Here is a 14233-nt window from a genome sequence, read left to right as displayed (position 1 = left end):
CAGCTGGAACTAAAAACAGGAACAGCAAAACCTTGTATCAATCTGTCGTGCACCACAGTATCCACAAATTATGCCAACATATAAAAAACTCTTCTTTATTGCACAAAAACCACGATAAAAATACTTCTAACACTAGTTTAGCGCTTTCATCTGCCAAGCGCAGACTTCCTCAGAACTCAGTTAATAGTTCTGAGGAAGTCTGCGCTTGGCAGATGAAAGCGCTAAACTAGTGTTGGAAGTATTTTTATCGTGGTTTTTGTGCAATAAAGAAGAGTTTTTTATATGTTGGCATAATTTGTGGATACTGTGGTGCACGACGGATTGATACAAGGTTTTGCTGTTCCTGTTTTTAGTTCCAGCTGTTCCAGCTACGTTTCCTGACCAGGCTCCTTGTCAGCAGCCGGTTTTGGTTGTTTGGTTGCTTTGCTTCATTTGCCTTTACTAATTGTTCCCCTCTACTCATCACTCATTAGACCCATTATAGAGTACAACGCCCCTTTTGGAATGTACCTCACAAGACATCTACAGCAGCTGGAAAGGCCACAGAAGTACCTCACAAAGAGGATTACTGGCCTCAAACAAATGCCCTACACTGACTGCCTCAAAAAACTGCAGCTTTACTTCGTAGCATATCGCCTACTCCGAGGTGATCTCTGCCTAACATATAAAGCTATGTCAAACCCAGAGCTGTTGGACATGCTACACCTAAAAAAATCCCTCTGAGCTACATGCTCTAGGGACCTAAATCTTGTCACCACAATAAACAGGACACGCTAGAGGGATAGAATCCTGTCCTAGAGACTTCCTATACTCTGGAACAAGCTACCCATCTATGTCAAGCAATGTTCTTCATTAGCACTCTTCAAGAGAAATCTTGATGAGTGGATGGGAAATAGGAAATACACCCCGGGGATCACTTCTGTGTCTCTGCTGGACAGTAGCACAGGAAAATAACTTTCTTGGGTGGCGTAAGCTATGGAACTTTGCTGGCTAGGCTGACGTAGGCCCTTGGGCCGATGGCCTAGTACCTACCTATGAACCTATGAACAAGTAGACCAGTAGATCCACAAAGATTCTCAGAAGATGACACGAACCACAAAAGCTTCTTTTTTCTTTTCTTCTTTAATAAAAAAAATATTAGCAGCAGCTTTTAACAGCACAGCAAGCAAGCAAATAAAAAGCTTTTCTTTAGCACCATAAAACAACCTTCAGGGTTCCCCTCATGAAAATTATAAAAATGTTCTGCTACTGGATTATCCATTCTACCCCTTCTTATGTCTCTAACATGTTCCTCAAAACAGTTATATCTTTGACTGATAAGTCATAATGCTAACTGGAAAGAATTACAGATGGAATTAATAAATGACAAAAAAATTTAAAGTAAGTGTAACAGAACATGTGATATGAATTACAAATAACAGAATGTGAGTTATGGTTAGCAACTATTTTCACATAAATTTCCATCCCGGTAAACAAATGCAAATCCATAAATAAATAAATAAACAATCCTTCAGAAATATGCTCAAAGAATTAAGGGTCATATTTACAAAAAGGTCAATTATAAAAACTGGATAGATTTAACTTTACCGTTCTGTGCACCCAAGGGTTTTTTAGAAGGAACCAATGTAGAAAATATTATTAAATGAAGTGAAAAATTCTCATTGGATGGTTAATTTTATCTCTGAAACCAAAGTTAAATCACTTGAGATCATGGGGGAAACTTTCACTGGATGGTTTAATTTTATCTCGGAAAGACAAAATGAAATCACTTGAGATCATTATAAAGGAATTTGATTTGAATATGAAAGAAGACTGGGTAACCATCCATGCAGTAAGATCTTTTATGTCAGGAAAAAATAGAGGAAAAGAGACTTCTATGAATTAATAAACCTTCAACATTAATTGAATATATATATATATGTGTGTGTGTGTGTGTGTGTGTGTGTGTGTGTGTGTGTGTGTGTGTATATATATATATATATATATATATATATATATGTGTGTGTGTATCTCGTGCTATTGAGCGAAAGCTCAAATAACCGAATCCAAAACTACCGAGCACACTTTTGCAAATGTCCTTTTCCACCGAAAAAGCACTTTCGCAAAAGTCTGGAAAAAAAAACATAAAAAAAACAGTTTATGCAGGGGGGCACCTCTTGTATAAATTTAATATTTTAAAGTGCGCTACTAATATCAGTGATGTCTTGTTTTGTATAGTATGATCAAAGGGACACCTTTACACTTTCTCTCTCTATAAGTAATTTTTTTATGAAGTTAGAAAAAAGATTTTATACTTAGAATTTTCAGTATTTGAAATGCATTTATTTTTAGAGTTGATGTAGCTTTTAGCATATGGAAATTTGATTGCATAAGTCGTGTGATTTTATAGTGCTATTTAAGAACCCTAATTTGTTAGTAGAAATATGAACATCTGAGGAAACATTTGGTGAAAGTGCTTGTGTGATTTACTACAATAAAAGTTTTAAGATATTAGAGCTTGAAGCCTTGGCGTTTATATTACGCTGTTGAAAACTCAAACTATCGACAGCGTAATAATCGACACAGAAATGCTGAAACCCCCCGAACATCAAACACATACAAAAAAAAAAAAAAAACACCCAAACACAACACAAATTGCTCTATGCAGGGGGGCAAGCCCCCCTGCACCCCCCACACCCCCGCTACTTAAATATGCCAACTCCAAGATCGCACTACATTGCAGTAAATGGAAATCTCCCCTTATGGAGATTTCCATTTACACGGGCAATTACTTTCGCTTTCGACATTTTGGTGCCAAAAATATCAGCTTCGATATTGTCAGCCTTCGACAGGGTGAAGTAGACCCAAGCCTTGCCTACATTCATTTTTTTCTCATATTTATTTTATTTATTACATTTGTTTACCAGGTAATGTCCATCTGGGCCAGAAACCCAATTTCAATGGAGACCCGGGGAGAAAAGCACCTGACATACAGTATTGAATTCTAACAATACTAAAAATACAATCTAACAAATATTAATAATGTTTGATATGTATTAGTGTATACTTCAAAAGCAATTAATTATGGTAAAGACATGAAATACAGTATATAATTTATACAGTATATAATATAGTATTTATATAATCTTTTATTATATAAAAAGGTTGGTTGAGAATGTAATTGAAAATGTTCTATTTTTGAAATATTAACAACCGCTGTTTTTATGCAGATATATTAATTGATGTGGACATTTTCTGGAATTTTAACCAATAAAATTCTCTTTGGAAAAAAAACAAATCTTTGGCAACTAGTACTGGACAGTAGCAGAAAGGACAAAATTCTAAACAAGGTCCTAACCAGTGCATCAGGCTTAAGAATACCCAGGTTAATGCACCATGATCCAAAAAGCAATAGCACCAGTGCATGGCTCAGCATAGGGGAAGAAGGGTGAAAATACAAGTCAAGGATGGTGGTGGTTTGGAAACTTACAAGAATGGTTATGCTGTGTCAGGAAAAGGATCAAGGGTGAGAAAGAAGACTGAGAACAAACCGAAGGAGTAAATAAGGTTGTGAGAAGAACCAAAAAGAGAAGAGCAGTGCAGCTACTCAAGAATGAGAGGCTGGAAATTCAGCAAAATATTGGATCTAGAAGTGCTAGAAAAGAGGGGATTGAGAGGTAGAGGAGACACAATATAAACATGCTACTAAAACTAAAAGAATGGTGAGAGTAGCAAAGGTGAATGTTAAAAGGGAGTTGGCAGATGTGATCATGAAGAGAAACATGGATTTAAGTCACAATGCAGAAAGGATGAAGTGCCAGACAGAACTGGTCAAGCTGAATAAAAATGGGAGGGGGATCTCAAATGAGTAGGGCAAAGTGGAGGCAATAAATCAATACTTTGTTGCAGCCTTTACACAGGAAATTAGAGGAAGGGTGCCATGTTGGGTGGGAGGCTGGCAAAGATGGGGAGAACAGTGTACAAGCACACAACGGAATAGAGCAGGAGGAAGCTGAGAAGGAACTGGTTCTCCTGGGGAGGATAAAGTAACATGGACATTTGGGCTACCCTTTGGGTCCTCACAAATCTGGGCAATATGTGCTGATGAATCCCTTGTGAAGATACTAAACAGATTTCTGGCTAATGTAGAAGTGCTTGTGGAAGAGAAGAGAGAAGAGCAGGAAAAGTCTGGAAAATGCAGGGAATTAATTTAATAGCAGTGGCAGGGAAAGTCATGTAGAGAATCCTTAAGGGAAGGTCAGTAGTACTTCTAGAAGACAACAATCTTCCTGACAGCAACCAATACTGGTTCATGGCCTTTGGGGGCTATCAGCCAAACTTTATCCATCTGCACAATTATGTTACAGGTGAACTTGGCAGAAGAGTATGTAGACATGATCTACCTGGTCGTCAGCAAAGCTTTTGATACAGTCCCATTGTTGAAGCTTGTAGTAAAATTGAAGGTGATTGAGGCAGAACCAAGGTAAAGGAACTGGACTGTTGCACAGCTGAATGGGAGGGTACAGAAGTCTGTGGTGAGAGGATAATATCAGAAATTAGGAAAGTCAGTAGTAAAGTACTACAAAGATCTGTTCTGGATTCAGTCCTCTTCATGTCAAATCTGTGAGGGAATAGACAACTGCATCATCTACTTCACATAAGACACAAAGATGAACATGCAGCCATTGAGGATGAGGGTGGGAGTTTAGGGAAGTATCTGGAAAAGCTGACAAAGTGGGGATAAGGTGGTACTTAGGGCCACTGCAAATAGAAGAAAAATGAAGTACTTGAGCACCAACAACCTTCATGTATGGAACTGATGGCAAAAGAGCAGGAAAAGGATCTGCAGGTGTTGATAATACCTGGACTGGGCAATCAGGAGTAAATTGAGAGGGCAGTGGCTGAAACAAACAGAATGCAAAGGTGTATCCTTTGGAGAAATGTTATAGGATCAAAGAAGTAATGCATCCACATATACTGCTATCTACATTCTGAGTACATATCCACTGATCTTTTTTTGCTGGTTTGCCTTCCTGCATGCTTTACTAAATATGTTCTGGATCTAATATCCATATAGGTTCTTTCCACACTCCTTTTGCTTAAACCAATAAATACTAATACATATAAGGATTATTCTACTGCCAAAAATAAAAATGGTATACAGTAACGTAATACTTTGAATATTATGTGCAGTTCTGAAGACCACACAACAAAAGAAGCATTAAGCTTCTCAAAGAAATCAAGGCAGAAGCCATCAGAAATTTCTTTGGTATATGGGTGAAGAAATAAAACCATAAATTAGGAAAGCTAGAGCATTTCTGATATGAGACCAGAAAAGATGGGAGGGCTTAATGGTTCACAATAATCATTTTAAGAAGATGTGAATGGTCATCCTGATCAGGAAGGACAGGGGGACAGAGGGAGCAGAGACATCAGATTCTTCAGACTAACCACTCTCTGGCTCTCCAAAACTACTTCTTCACAGACAGGGTTGTAGACCCATGCACTGGACTACCAGAATGGATAGTTGAGGGGGGTTCACAGTGACATTCAATAGTGCATGGGACAGGTGGAGAAAGGTAAGGGAGAAGATAAAGATGGAAGCAAGACAGAATGTTGAATGTACTTAAAGGACACACTAGATAGGCTGTCTTCTACTGCCACCAGGAACAAAATGTAAGATAGTGTACATTTTGTTCTAGGATTTTCACTGTGTCTCTCAGTTTAATCTTCTATTTCATTTTATACCAATATTGTAATTATTTATTTTTGAATGTACATATTTTTCTCTTTATCATGTTGCCCACGTGCCTGCTTACCAGCAAGTCCTCCAGTGAGACTTGAACCTATATTCCTTCTCCTCTGCTGAGTATCTGCCATGGAGGTGACAGCTATCTAGAAGGGATCACCATCCAATCAACAATTAGGGTATTTTGTGTCAAATCCCATATCTATTTCATCCATCTCCTGCCTTGAAGGGGATGCTCTCATCCCAGTGGCTGAGGATCTGGCTCCCCCCACCCCATTCTTGTTGCAGAATAGGACTTAACTATCCCCAGGCTAAGAAACTATATACGGCACATCCCCCTTCTAACAGTCTGTAACCACCAGCTACTGACTAAGCTGCATATATTTTTTGTATGTACATCTAATCCCACTCCACAGTGACAGGATCACTTGTGCCACCACAGGTGATATCTATACTATTGTATCTACAAGTGCTTGCCCTTTCACATGCACTGACCAGGGCAACTTCACCAGCTCGGGCAGCTGTGTCCATGTCTTACCCTGACTAATTCTCATTTCAGACATCTCCACCCACAAGTCATTTTGAAGAGCTGTGTGTGGTTGTCCAGGGACTTTGTCAAGTACTCAAACTACTGAAACTCAGGTCACTTGGAACATTTTTGAATGTCTGTTAAATATAAAAACTGCAACAATTCCCATTGTTAGCAAAGTGCTTTAATAATGGGCTTGATTCCAAGACAATTAATTTATGGGATAAGGCACTGACCCAGGCTTCTAAGTGTCTGACAAACATAAGCCATTAAGAAAGAAGCCCTGCATGCTGACATATGCAAATGAGAAAGCACACAAGACTCATGGGCATTCCTGTTCCTACTCTCAATCCTGATTCCATAAAAATTAGTGAAATCACCGACACAAACTTTTGGGCTTATATAAGGAGTCAGGTGTGTCCTTTCTGTAGCCACACTGAACCTCCACACCAGAGCACCCATAATTTTCAAGTCAGTGACAACACAGGAGATCCTTAAAGCAGGGTGCAGTACAAATAGCTTCATTCTAAGCAATAATTATTTTTGAGAATTTCTGTTTTTAGTGAATATGGTCCATTATTGCTGTAGTTAATTTCAGGAGTGCACTTCTGAATAGGCAAACCAGAATGTTTTTCTCACCCTGTTTGAACCAATATTTTCTAGATATACTGTCTTTATAAGTTCTTTTGATGCTCTCTCAGTAAGCAGTAATATTTAAGGGTTATTCCCTTACTGAAATGAAAAAAAAGTCATACAACATGTTAACACCTATACATGCATTTTCCTGTATGCAAAGTGCTATGCCCTCATGGGCTGTAATTCAGATAGTATTGGCGCAGCATTAATGAACAGAGATCCATGCAGTTTTCCTCACGTCTCCCTCTAAGTCTCCCATTACATAAGGTTGTAAACATTTTATGGTAATGTATCAGTGGAAAGCCTACATGATGCTGCTTTAAATTTTATTTTTTTAATCCATATATCTGCAAGTGCTGCTGATATCATACCTGATAATACATCTAGGAATACAGATTTCATTACGTCTTACTGTTTCAGTAAATGTTCACATCACTTCATATGCATAATGTCTTTAAAAAAGTAAAAATTGGCCTCCTCTTTATCATTTTGATTCACTGCCTTCTTTTAGTTAAACCCCAAGACTGGATAACACATCATGTCTAACTTAATGCACATTGTCATAGCAGAGCTGTGAATTTAAACAGTAAATGGTATGGCTGTGAACCTGATTTTACATAATCTTAAAATATACAGTATCAGCAAAATGTTTATTGTGTTACCATCTAAATATAATCTTTTCAAACTGGCACAATAAAATTAAAATAATAAAGGAATTACATGGACAGAACTAAGTGCTGCTATATTTATTACATATGACTATACCACACTTCTCATTGCATAATTAACTGAAGCCTGATAGGTAGCACTTTGGATACTAGAAAGGTAGCTCACCTACTGTTTTATTGTGACAAGCTGTTCCCAACATCTCCATACAGGATGTTGCACTTTCTGTGCACTCCCCATCTCATGCCAAGGTTACCAAACTTGAAGTACATTACACCACATAGGTTCATAGGTTCATAGGTAGGTACTAGGCTATCGGCCCTAGGGCCCATACAAGCCTAGCCAAAAAATGTACCCTGGCTTTCGCCACCCAAGAAAATTATTTGCCTGTGCCCCTGTCAAGCAGAGCCACAGAAGTGATTCCCGGGGTGAATTTCCCATTTCCCATCCAATCATCAAGATTTTTCTTGAAGAGTGCTAATGAGGAGCTCTGTTTGACATAGATAGGTAGTCTGTTCCAGAGTATGGGAAGTCTCTGGGACAGGACTCTACCCCTCCAGCATGTTCTGTTTATTGTGATGACAAGGTTTAGGTCTCTACAGCATGTAGCTCGGAGGGATTGGGATTTCTTTAAGTGGAGCATGTCCAACAGCTCTGGGTTTGACATAGCTTTGTATGTTAGGCAGAGATCACCCCTGAGTAGGCGATATGCGATGGAGTAAAGCTGTAGTTTTTTTAGACGATCTGCATAGGGCATCTGTTTGAGGCCAGTAATCCTCTTTGTGAGGTTTTTCTGTGGTCTTTCCAGTTGTTGTAGATGTCTTGTGAGGTGCATACCAAAAGGGGCGTTGTACTCTATAATGGGTCTAATGAGTGATGAGTAGAGGGGAACAATAACCTATTTTTTATGGATGAGAATCCTTTTGTGATGAGATGAGCCACGTAGAAGGATTTCCTGACCACTGTGGCGATGTGATTATCAAAGGAGAGACTACTGTCCACCTGTGTCCCAAGGTCTCATCACATTTTTGGCATTAAGTAGACTACCAGCTATGTGGTAGTTCATGGGTACAGAGTTTTTACCAAAGGGGATGACAATACACTTTTTGGCATTGAGCTTCAGACCATGGCTTTGACACCAGGTATCTGTCTCAGTGAGGCCCTTTTGTAGTTTGTCCACATCGTTAGGAGTTTCGATTATGGCTCCTAGTTTGCAGTCATCTGCAAACTTTGTTAGCCAAAGACCTTCTGTGTTGGCCTGCACTTCAGAGAAGTAGATACCAAACAGGAGAGGACCCAGGACTGAACCCTGTGGTACTCCACTTGTCACTGGTCTGATGCCGGATTTGGAATCTGCTACTTTCACAGTGTGGGTTCTGTCCATGAGCCAGTTGGCAACCCATCTTGTGACATAGGGATTTATACCTAGTTTAGTGAGCTTATCTATAATTCCAGAGTGGGGGATGGTGTCAAAAGCCTTGTCGAGATCTAGATAAGCTGTGTGAACCATTTTACCCTCATCTATGGCTTTGGTGACTGCTTCAAAGAAGTCAATCAGGTTTAGGAGACATGATCTGCCTTTTACAAATCCAGACTGGGTAGGGTCCAGAGTTTGGAGATTACCAATGTCTTTGTTTATGAGTTCCATGATGATACGTTCCATGGCCTTGCAGAACAGGCTTGTCAGGCTAATGGGGTGGTAGTTCCCAGGGTCCGTAGTGGCTCCCCCTTTGTGGAGTGGGATAACCGTCGCAGTGCGCCATTCAGTGGGTACAAAGCCTGAGGTGAGGCTATGATTGAACATGGTACTTAGGTAGGGTGCCAGTTCATTCTGTAGTTTGTGTAGAACGCAGCCTGGGATATTGTCAGGTCCCATGGATGCTGTGTTCTTGGCTTTGGAGAGTGTGTTTTTTACCTGTGCAGCCGTGATTATAGGAACTTTGCATTCTTCCGGTATAGAGATGGACCCTCTAGGGGGTGAGGGGGGGGGTAAAGTTAGCACTTAACCTATCTGCTAGGATGTTGGCAATATCAGTTGGTTCTGTATATTTAGTGCCATTGTGCTGTAACTCAGAGCAGATCTGAGTGTTCCCATTTAGATTCTTGACATAACTATAGAATGCTTTGTGGTTGTCTTTAGAGTCAGTGGCAATTTTGTTTTCGTAACTAGCTTTGGAGGATTTTATGAGGGATCTCAGCTTCTTACTGAGGTTGACCAGGGAGTTCCTCCAGTCATAGGATTTTACTCTTTTTTGCAACAGTTTCTTTCTTCTGTTGTAGAGTTTGTTTATGGCAGAGGACCACCAGATTGGCTTCCTTTTTTGGAGGATAACATCTTGGTTCTATTAGGGATAGCATGATCCATGGACTCGTGTAAGTGCTTATAAAGTGCATTTGTGTAGGATTCGGCAGTCATACCTCTATTGTCCGTCTGCATGGGTGTCATGAAGTTTGCCACTTCTGTCTTAAGAAGTGTGACGTTGGCTTTGGAGAAGTTTTTTAAGATGGTTTCCCTAACTGGGGCTGGGGGTGGGATGTGGATGTCTAGGCTGATTAGCTTGTGGTCAGATCTGACCAACGAGAAATTGACCTCTGGTGTGGAACACTGGTTCCCCATGTTGGTAATGACCAGGTCTAGGATATTGCTGCCCCTGGTGGGGGTGTGAATAAGTTGATCCAAGGCATTGGAATTTATGAATTCTAGAAAACGTTGAGCAAAAGAGTTGGTACATGAGTAGTTTTCGCAGTTAATGGTGGGGTAGTTGAAATTGCCCATTATTAGGGTGTTGGGTTGTACCCTAATACTTTCCAGTGTATCAAGAAATGAAGAGTGTGAATCCTGGGGCATGGTGGGGGGTTTGTAGCAAGCTACAATTTGGATTGCGGTCTTGCCCAGAGTTAATTGAACTTGGATAATCTCGGATGCATTATGCTGTGCAACTAGCCTGGAGGTGTGGATATCCTTAATGAATATGGACACGCCTCCGCCTTTAGTGCTTCTTTCTGGGTTAGGTGGCCGAAAGGTGTGGTATGAATTGAAGCCTGGTAATGCAGGGGTGCTCTCTGGAGCTTTGAACCAGGTCTCTGTCACTGCACAGATGTCAATCTTCTCCATTTTAAGGAGTGCCTCGAGTGAGTGCATTTTGAGGTTTAGACTTCTAGCATTGAGTAGCATTACCCTTAGATTTTGCTTGCTTGTACCTGTTACGGTGGTGAATTTGTCATTTGAACCTTGCCTAAAAAAGGCACTATAGGGGTGGCAAGAGCCTTAGCCAGTATCCGGAATCCTAAGGGCGACAGGTGCAGGCCATCTCTGGCAAAGCATCGTGGACTGTCGATCATGTCGTCCCAGGCAGACATATACTGTATCCCCTTAGAATGACACCAGAAGCTTAGCCAATTGTTGAAGTCAATCATTTTGTCCTTGTACTGTGGTATAATTCTGGGTGATGGCAGGATGCTACTCAGGGTTAGGGTCATACCTGCCTGGGATACAAGATCGGAGAGCTCCTCCATGTCTCTTTTCATGTAGTCCAGGGAGGTACGTCTCAGGTCATTCACACGAACATGGACAATGACAGTGTCATATTTGTACTTATTGTGGAGTGACCTGAGTGCATGCGTTATGTGGCGGATCCTGGCACCTGACAGGCAGCTGACAGTAACTTTCTCCTTGTTTAGTCTAGTGAGTGGAACATCAGTGTGTCTGACTATAGAGTCACCTATGACTAGAGTGTTGGGTACGTTGTTATTCCTTATGGGCTGTGGTTGAGTGGCACACTGAGTTTGTGGGCTATGTGTTATTTGGGTTGTGTTGGGGGGTGGAGTTTGCTTGTGTTTATGCTTTGGATGTCCCTGATGCTTGGGCAGGTTTTTATTGAGAGCCTCCGCGAATGTAGGTGTGTGTTTTATGTTTCTGTGTGTGTGTTTTGCTGGTGTAGGTTTTGAGGGACTATGTGATGAGTGTGGTGTGGTGCAAGTGTTTACCTTCTCCTCTTGACTGTCTAGCCCAGTCTTGAGTGAAGAGAGCTTTGCTTCCAGTTTGGCTATATAAGTGCATCTCTCACAGGTTGTAGTGTTGGGTGGTAGGAGGAGAGGGTTGTCTGTGTACATGAGGCAATTGCTGCATTGCCCCAAGATGCCCAGATTCATCAGGTAGATAGGAGAAATCACCGGGAGCTGACCCTTAGACATGCCTGGATAGGTGCTTATTTATTAAGTACTAAAAACTGCTTTCCTCTAGACGAGTGTGGAAAGTTGAGTGCTGTAGTAATTTGCAGCTTATGTGGTGCTTACAATGAGTTCTGAACAAGTGCTGAGTTCAAAGAAACAGATTTGAGTGTTGAAACTAGAAAACTGGCTAGTTATAAGAAACAAAACTAAGCTAGAAGGCTTCCCTCCAACACAGAAGGGCTTGGGGGCTCAGAAGCCTACAAATAGTCTATACCAGTTAACAGGAAAGGCAGGAAACAAGCTTAATTTTTTTTTCTGTTTCCCAGATGCTCTCTTTGTACACAGTAGGAGTGCCTGAAATCAGAACATGATCTCACTGCACTCAGTTGAGTGAGCAAATGAGATGGGCCCAGAAGCAGTATCCAAACACACATTTACAAGAGGGGCGGGCAGTTTCAAAGCCACTAAGATTAACACCAAAACAGAAACAGGGAGAGTGGGTGGGGAAACTAAATGAAGAACAGAGTCAAAACTTCCAGTTCAGTTAATAATCATGCAACACAGTTAAATCAATTTAAATACTGTATTATTTGAAAACAAGTGCAGATAAAGGTACTTAAATTCTCTTATACATCCAGTTGAATACAGCTAGATCTTAGCCGGCCAAAGCTGAGGTTTTTAAGCAGAAAATATTTCAAACTGTACCACTTAAATAGGCAAGGACAGGAAATGAAAGAATGTGGCAACAAATTGCCCTTTTACTGGACTTGATGAATCAACAAACTGGGTAGCAGTGACATAACTATATGTGATGATTTTCAAAAACTAAATGGCAAGTGGCAAAACAAGGAAAAGTGCCTTCATAAGCGGGAAGATGAAACACACCACAACAGTATGTCGTACAGACTATCCAACAGTCAGCCAAGTTGTGTTTTAGTGACAGTCTTTTATTGCATTTCTTTTATCAGATTATTTTGAAAAATTATTCTCAGTATTCTTAATTATCAGTTAGAATACCATGCTGTCTTACTCATAATTTTGACTTTTCTTATAATTTACAAATTGTTACTAGGCTAACAACATGGGGGTGGGCTTTCTAATCCGAGGCAAGATTTCACAAACTACTAATGACGTGCTGCATCCAAACAGGACACTGATGACCAGGCATTTATAAGCTACCTCTGTCCATAAGGACATATATGTGTGTGTGTGTGTGTGTGTATATATATATATATATATATATATATATATATATATATATATATATATAGAAATAAAAGGGTATGAGAGGCAAAGTCCTCCACCTGGGGTTTCAGGGGTGCTTATCCCCCTTTCAATGAATATTCTGTTTGATTAATAAAAATCAGTGGAACATGACTTTCTGAATGTCCGTTTGAGTTAACATAAGGAAACTTATGCCATGTAGTTTGCCTTTATTTTAATAATGCTACAGCAGGGTTTGTGTTGCTGTAATAAATAGTTTCAATTACGTTTTATTAAGTGTTACTTGACAAAAGAAATGCACATACTCTCTAATGGTCTTCAAAACATGTGTGATATGAGCAAATGTCTACTGCTAGCTAGGTAAATGTGACTTTCTATTTTGAAAAATATTTAGAAGTCATTACCGTTGGAATGTCAGTATCCAACATATTTCCTAAATCTGGCAGTAAGGAAAGTTTCTCCTCATAAAAAAATATATATATATATATATATATATATATATATATATATATATATATATATATCTATATGCAAATGTCTGTCACTACAAACATCTTCCTACCTTGCATAAACCAGATGGCACAGATTACGAACACTTATTGTCTAACTTATATCATCAATAACAGCAGATCAGGCAAGAGGCTACATACCTCGTTTTCACTGTGAGTTTTATTGAGCAGGTCGAACTCTCTGTACTCACCTCACTTCAGCCACAGAAGGAGAACAAATGCATGTTAATTTGGGAAAGTTACCAAATTTGAAAACAATAAACATAAAACGTGAACATAAATTCTTACCTGCCAAATTTGGAGATAAATAGTTCTGTTCTACATCTGACAGACACATCAGACACAGAAGCAGGCTCTCACACATACACTAACACACTTGTGCACACACAATGTTAGTTTCCATGGATTGCAGACGCTGAGCCAACTGATGTAAGAGCACACAGTAATAAGAATGCAACCACATGAATAGTTTATCATAACAGAATAAAAAATGAAACTACTCCACTACACTGATGCCTGGCCTCCTAAAAAGAATGCTGATGAAATATTAATATCTTTTATATTCTGCTTGAAAGATGATACAAATTAAATTTGCAGACAGAGGTCGCTCTTTTTACTGTATAATGTGTTCAAATAATTTCCTTGACGTAAGTGTGGGAATTTTCTGCCAGAAATAGAGATGAAAGTTCCATTTCAGATTAACTAGATTAACTGCTATTTGCTGATGCATTCACACAACAGAAAAGATCAGAGGTATTTCTGCAGTAA

At 39.7% G+C, this 14233-nt stretch overlaps 1 protein-coding gene across 11 annotated transcripts in view; it reads right to left on the bottom strand.

Moving 5' to 3' along the window:
- A4GALT (alpha 1,4-galactosyltransferase (P blood group)) overlaps positions 1-14233 on the bottom strand; it is a 1248973-nt gene that overhangs the window by 1067578 nt on the left and 167162 nt on the right. The gene's annotated exons all lie outside the window — the stretch shown is intronic.

The sequence above is a fragment of the Protopterus annectens genome, chromosome 11.part0 (genome assembly GCF_019279795.1).
Source record: "Protopterus annectens isolate FY-2018-M chromosome 11.part0, PAN1.0, whole genome shotgun sequence".
Lineage (NCBI taxonomy): Eukaryota > Metazoa > Chordata > Ceratodontiformes > Protopteridae > Protopterus > Protopterus annectens.
The sequence above is the reverse complement of the archived record's forward strand: the minus strand, read 5'-3'. Positions and strand labels throughout refer to the sequence as shown.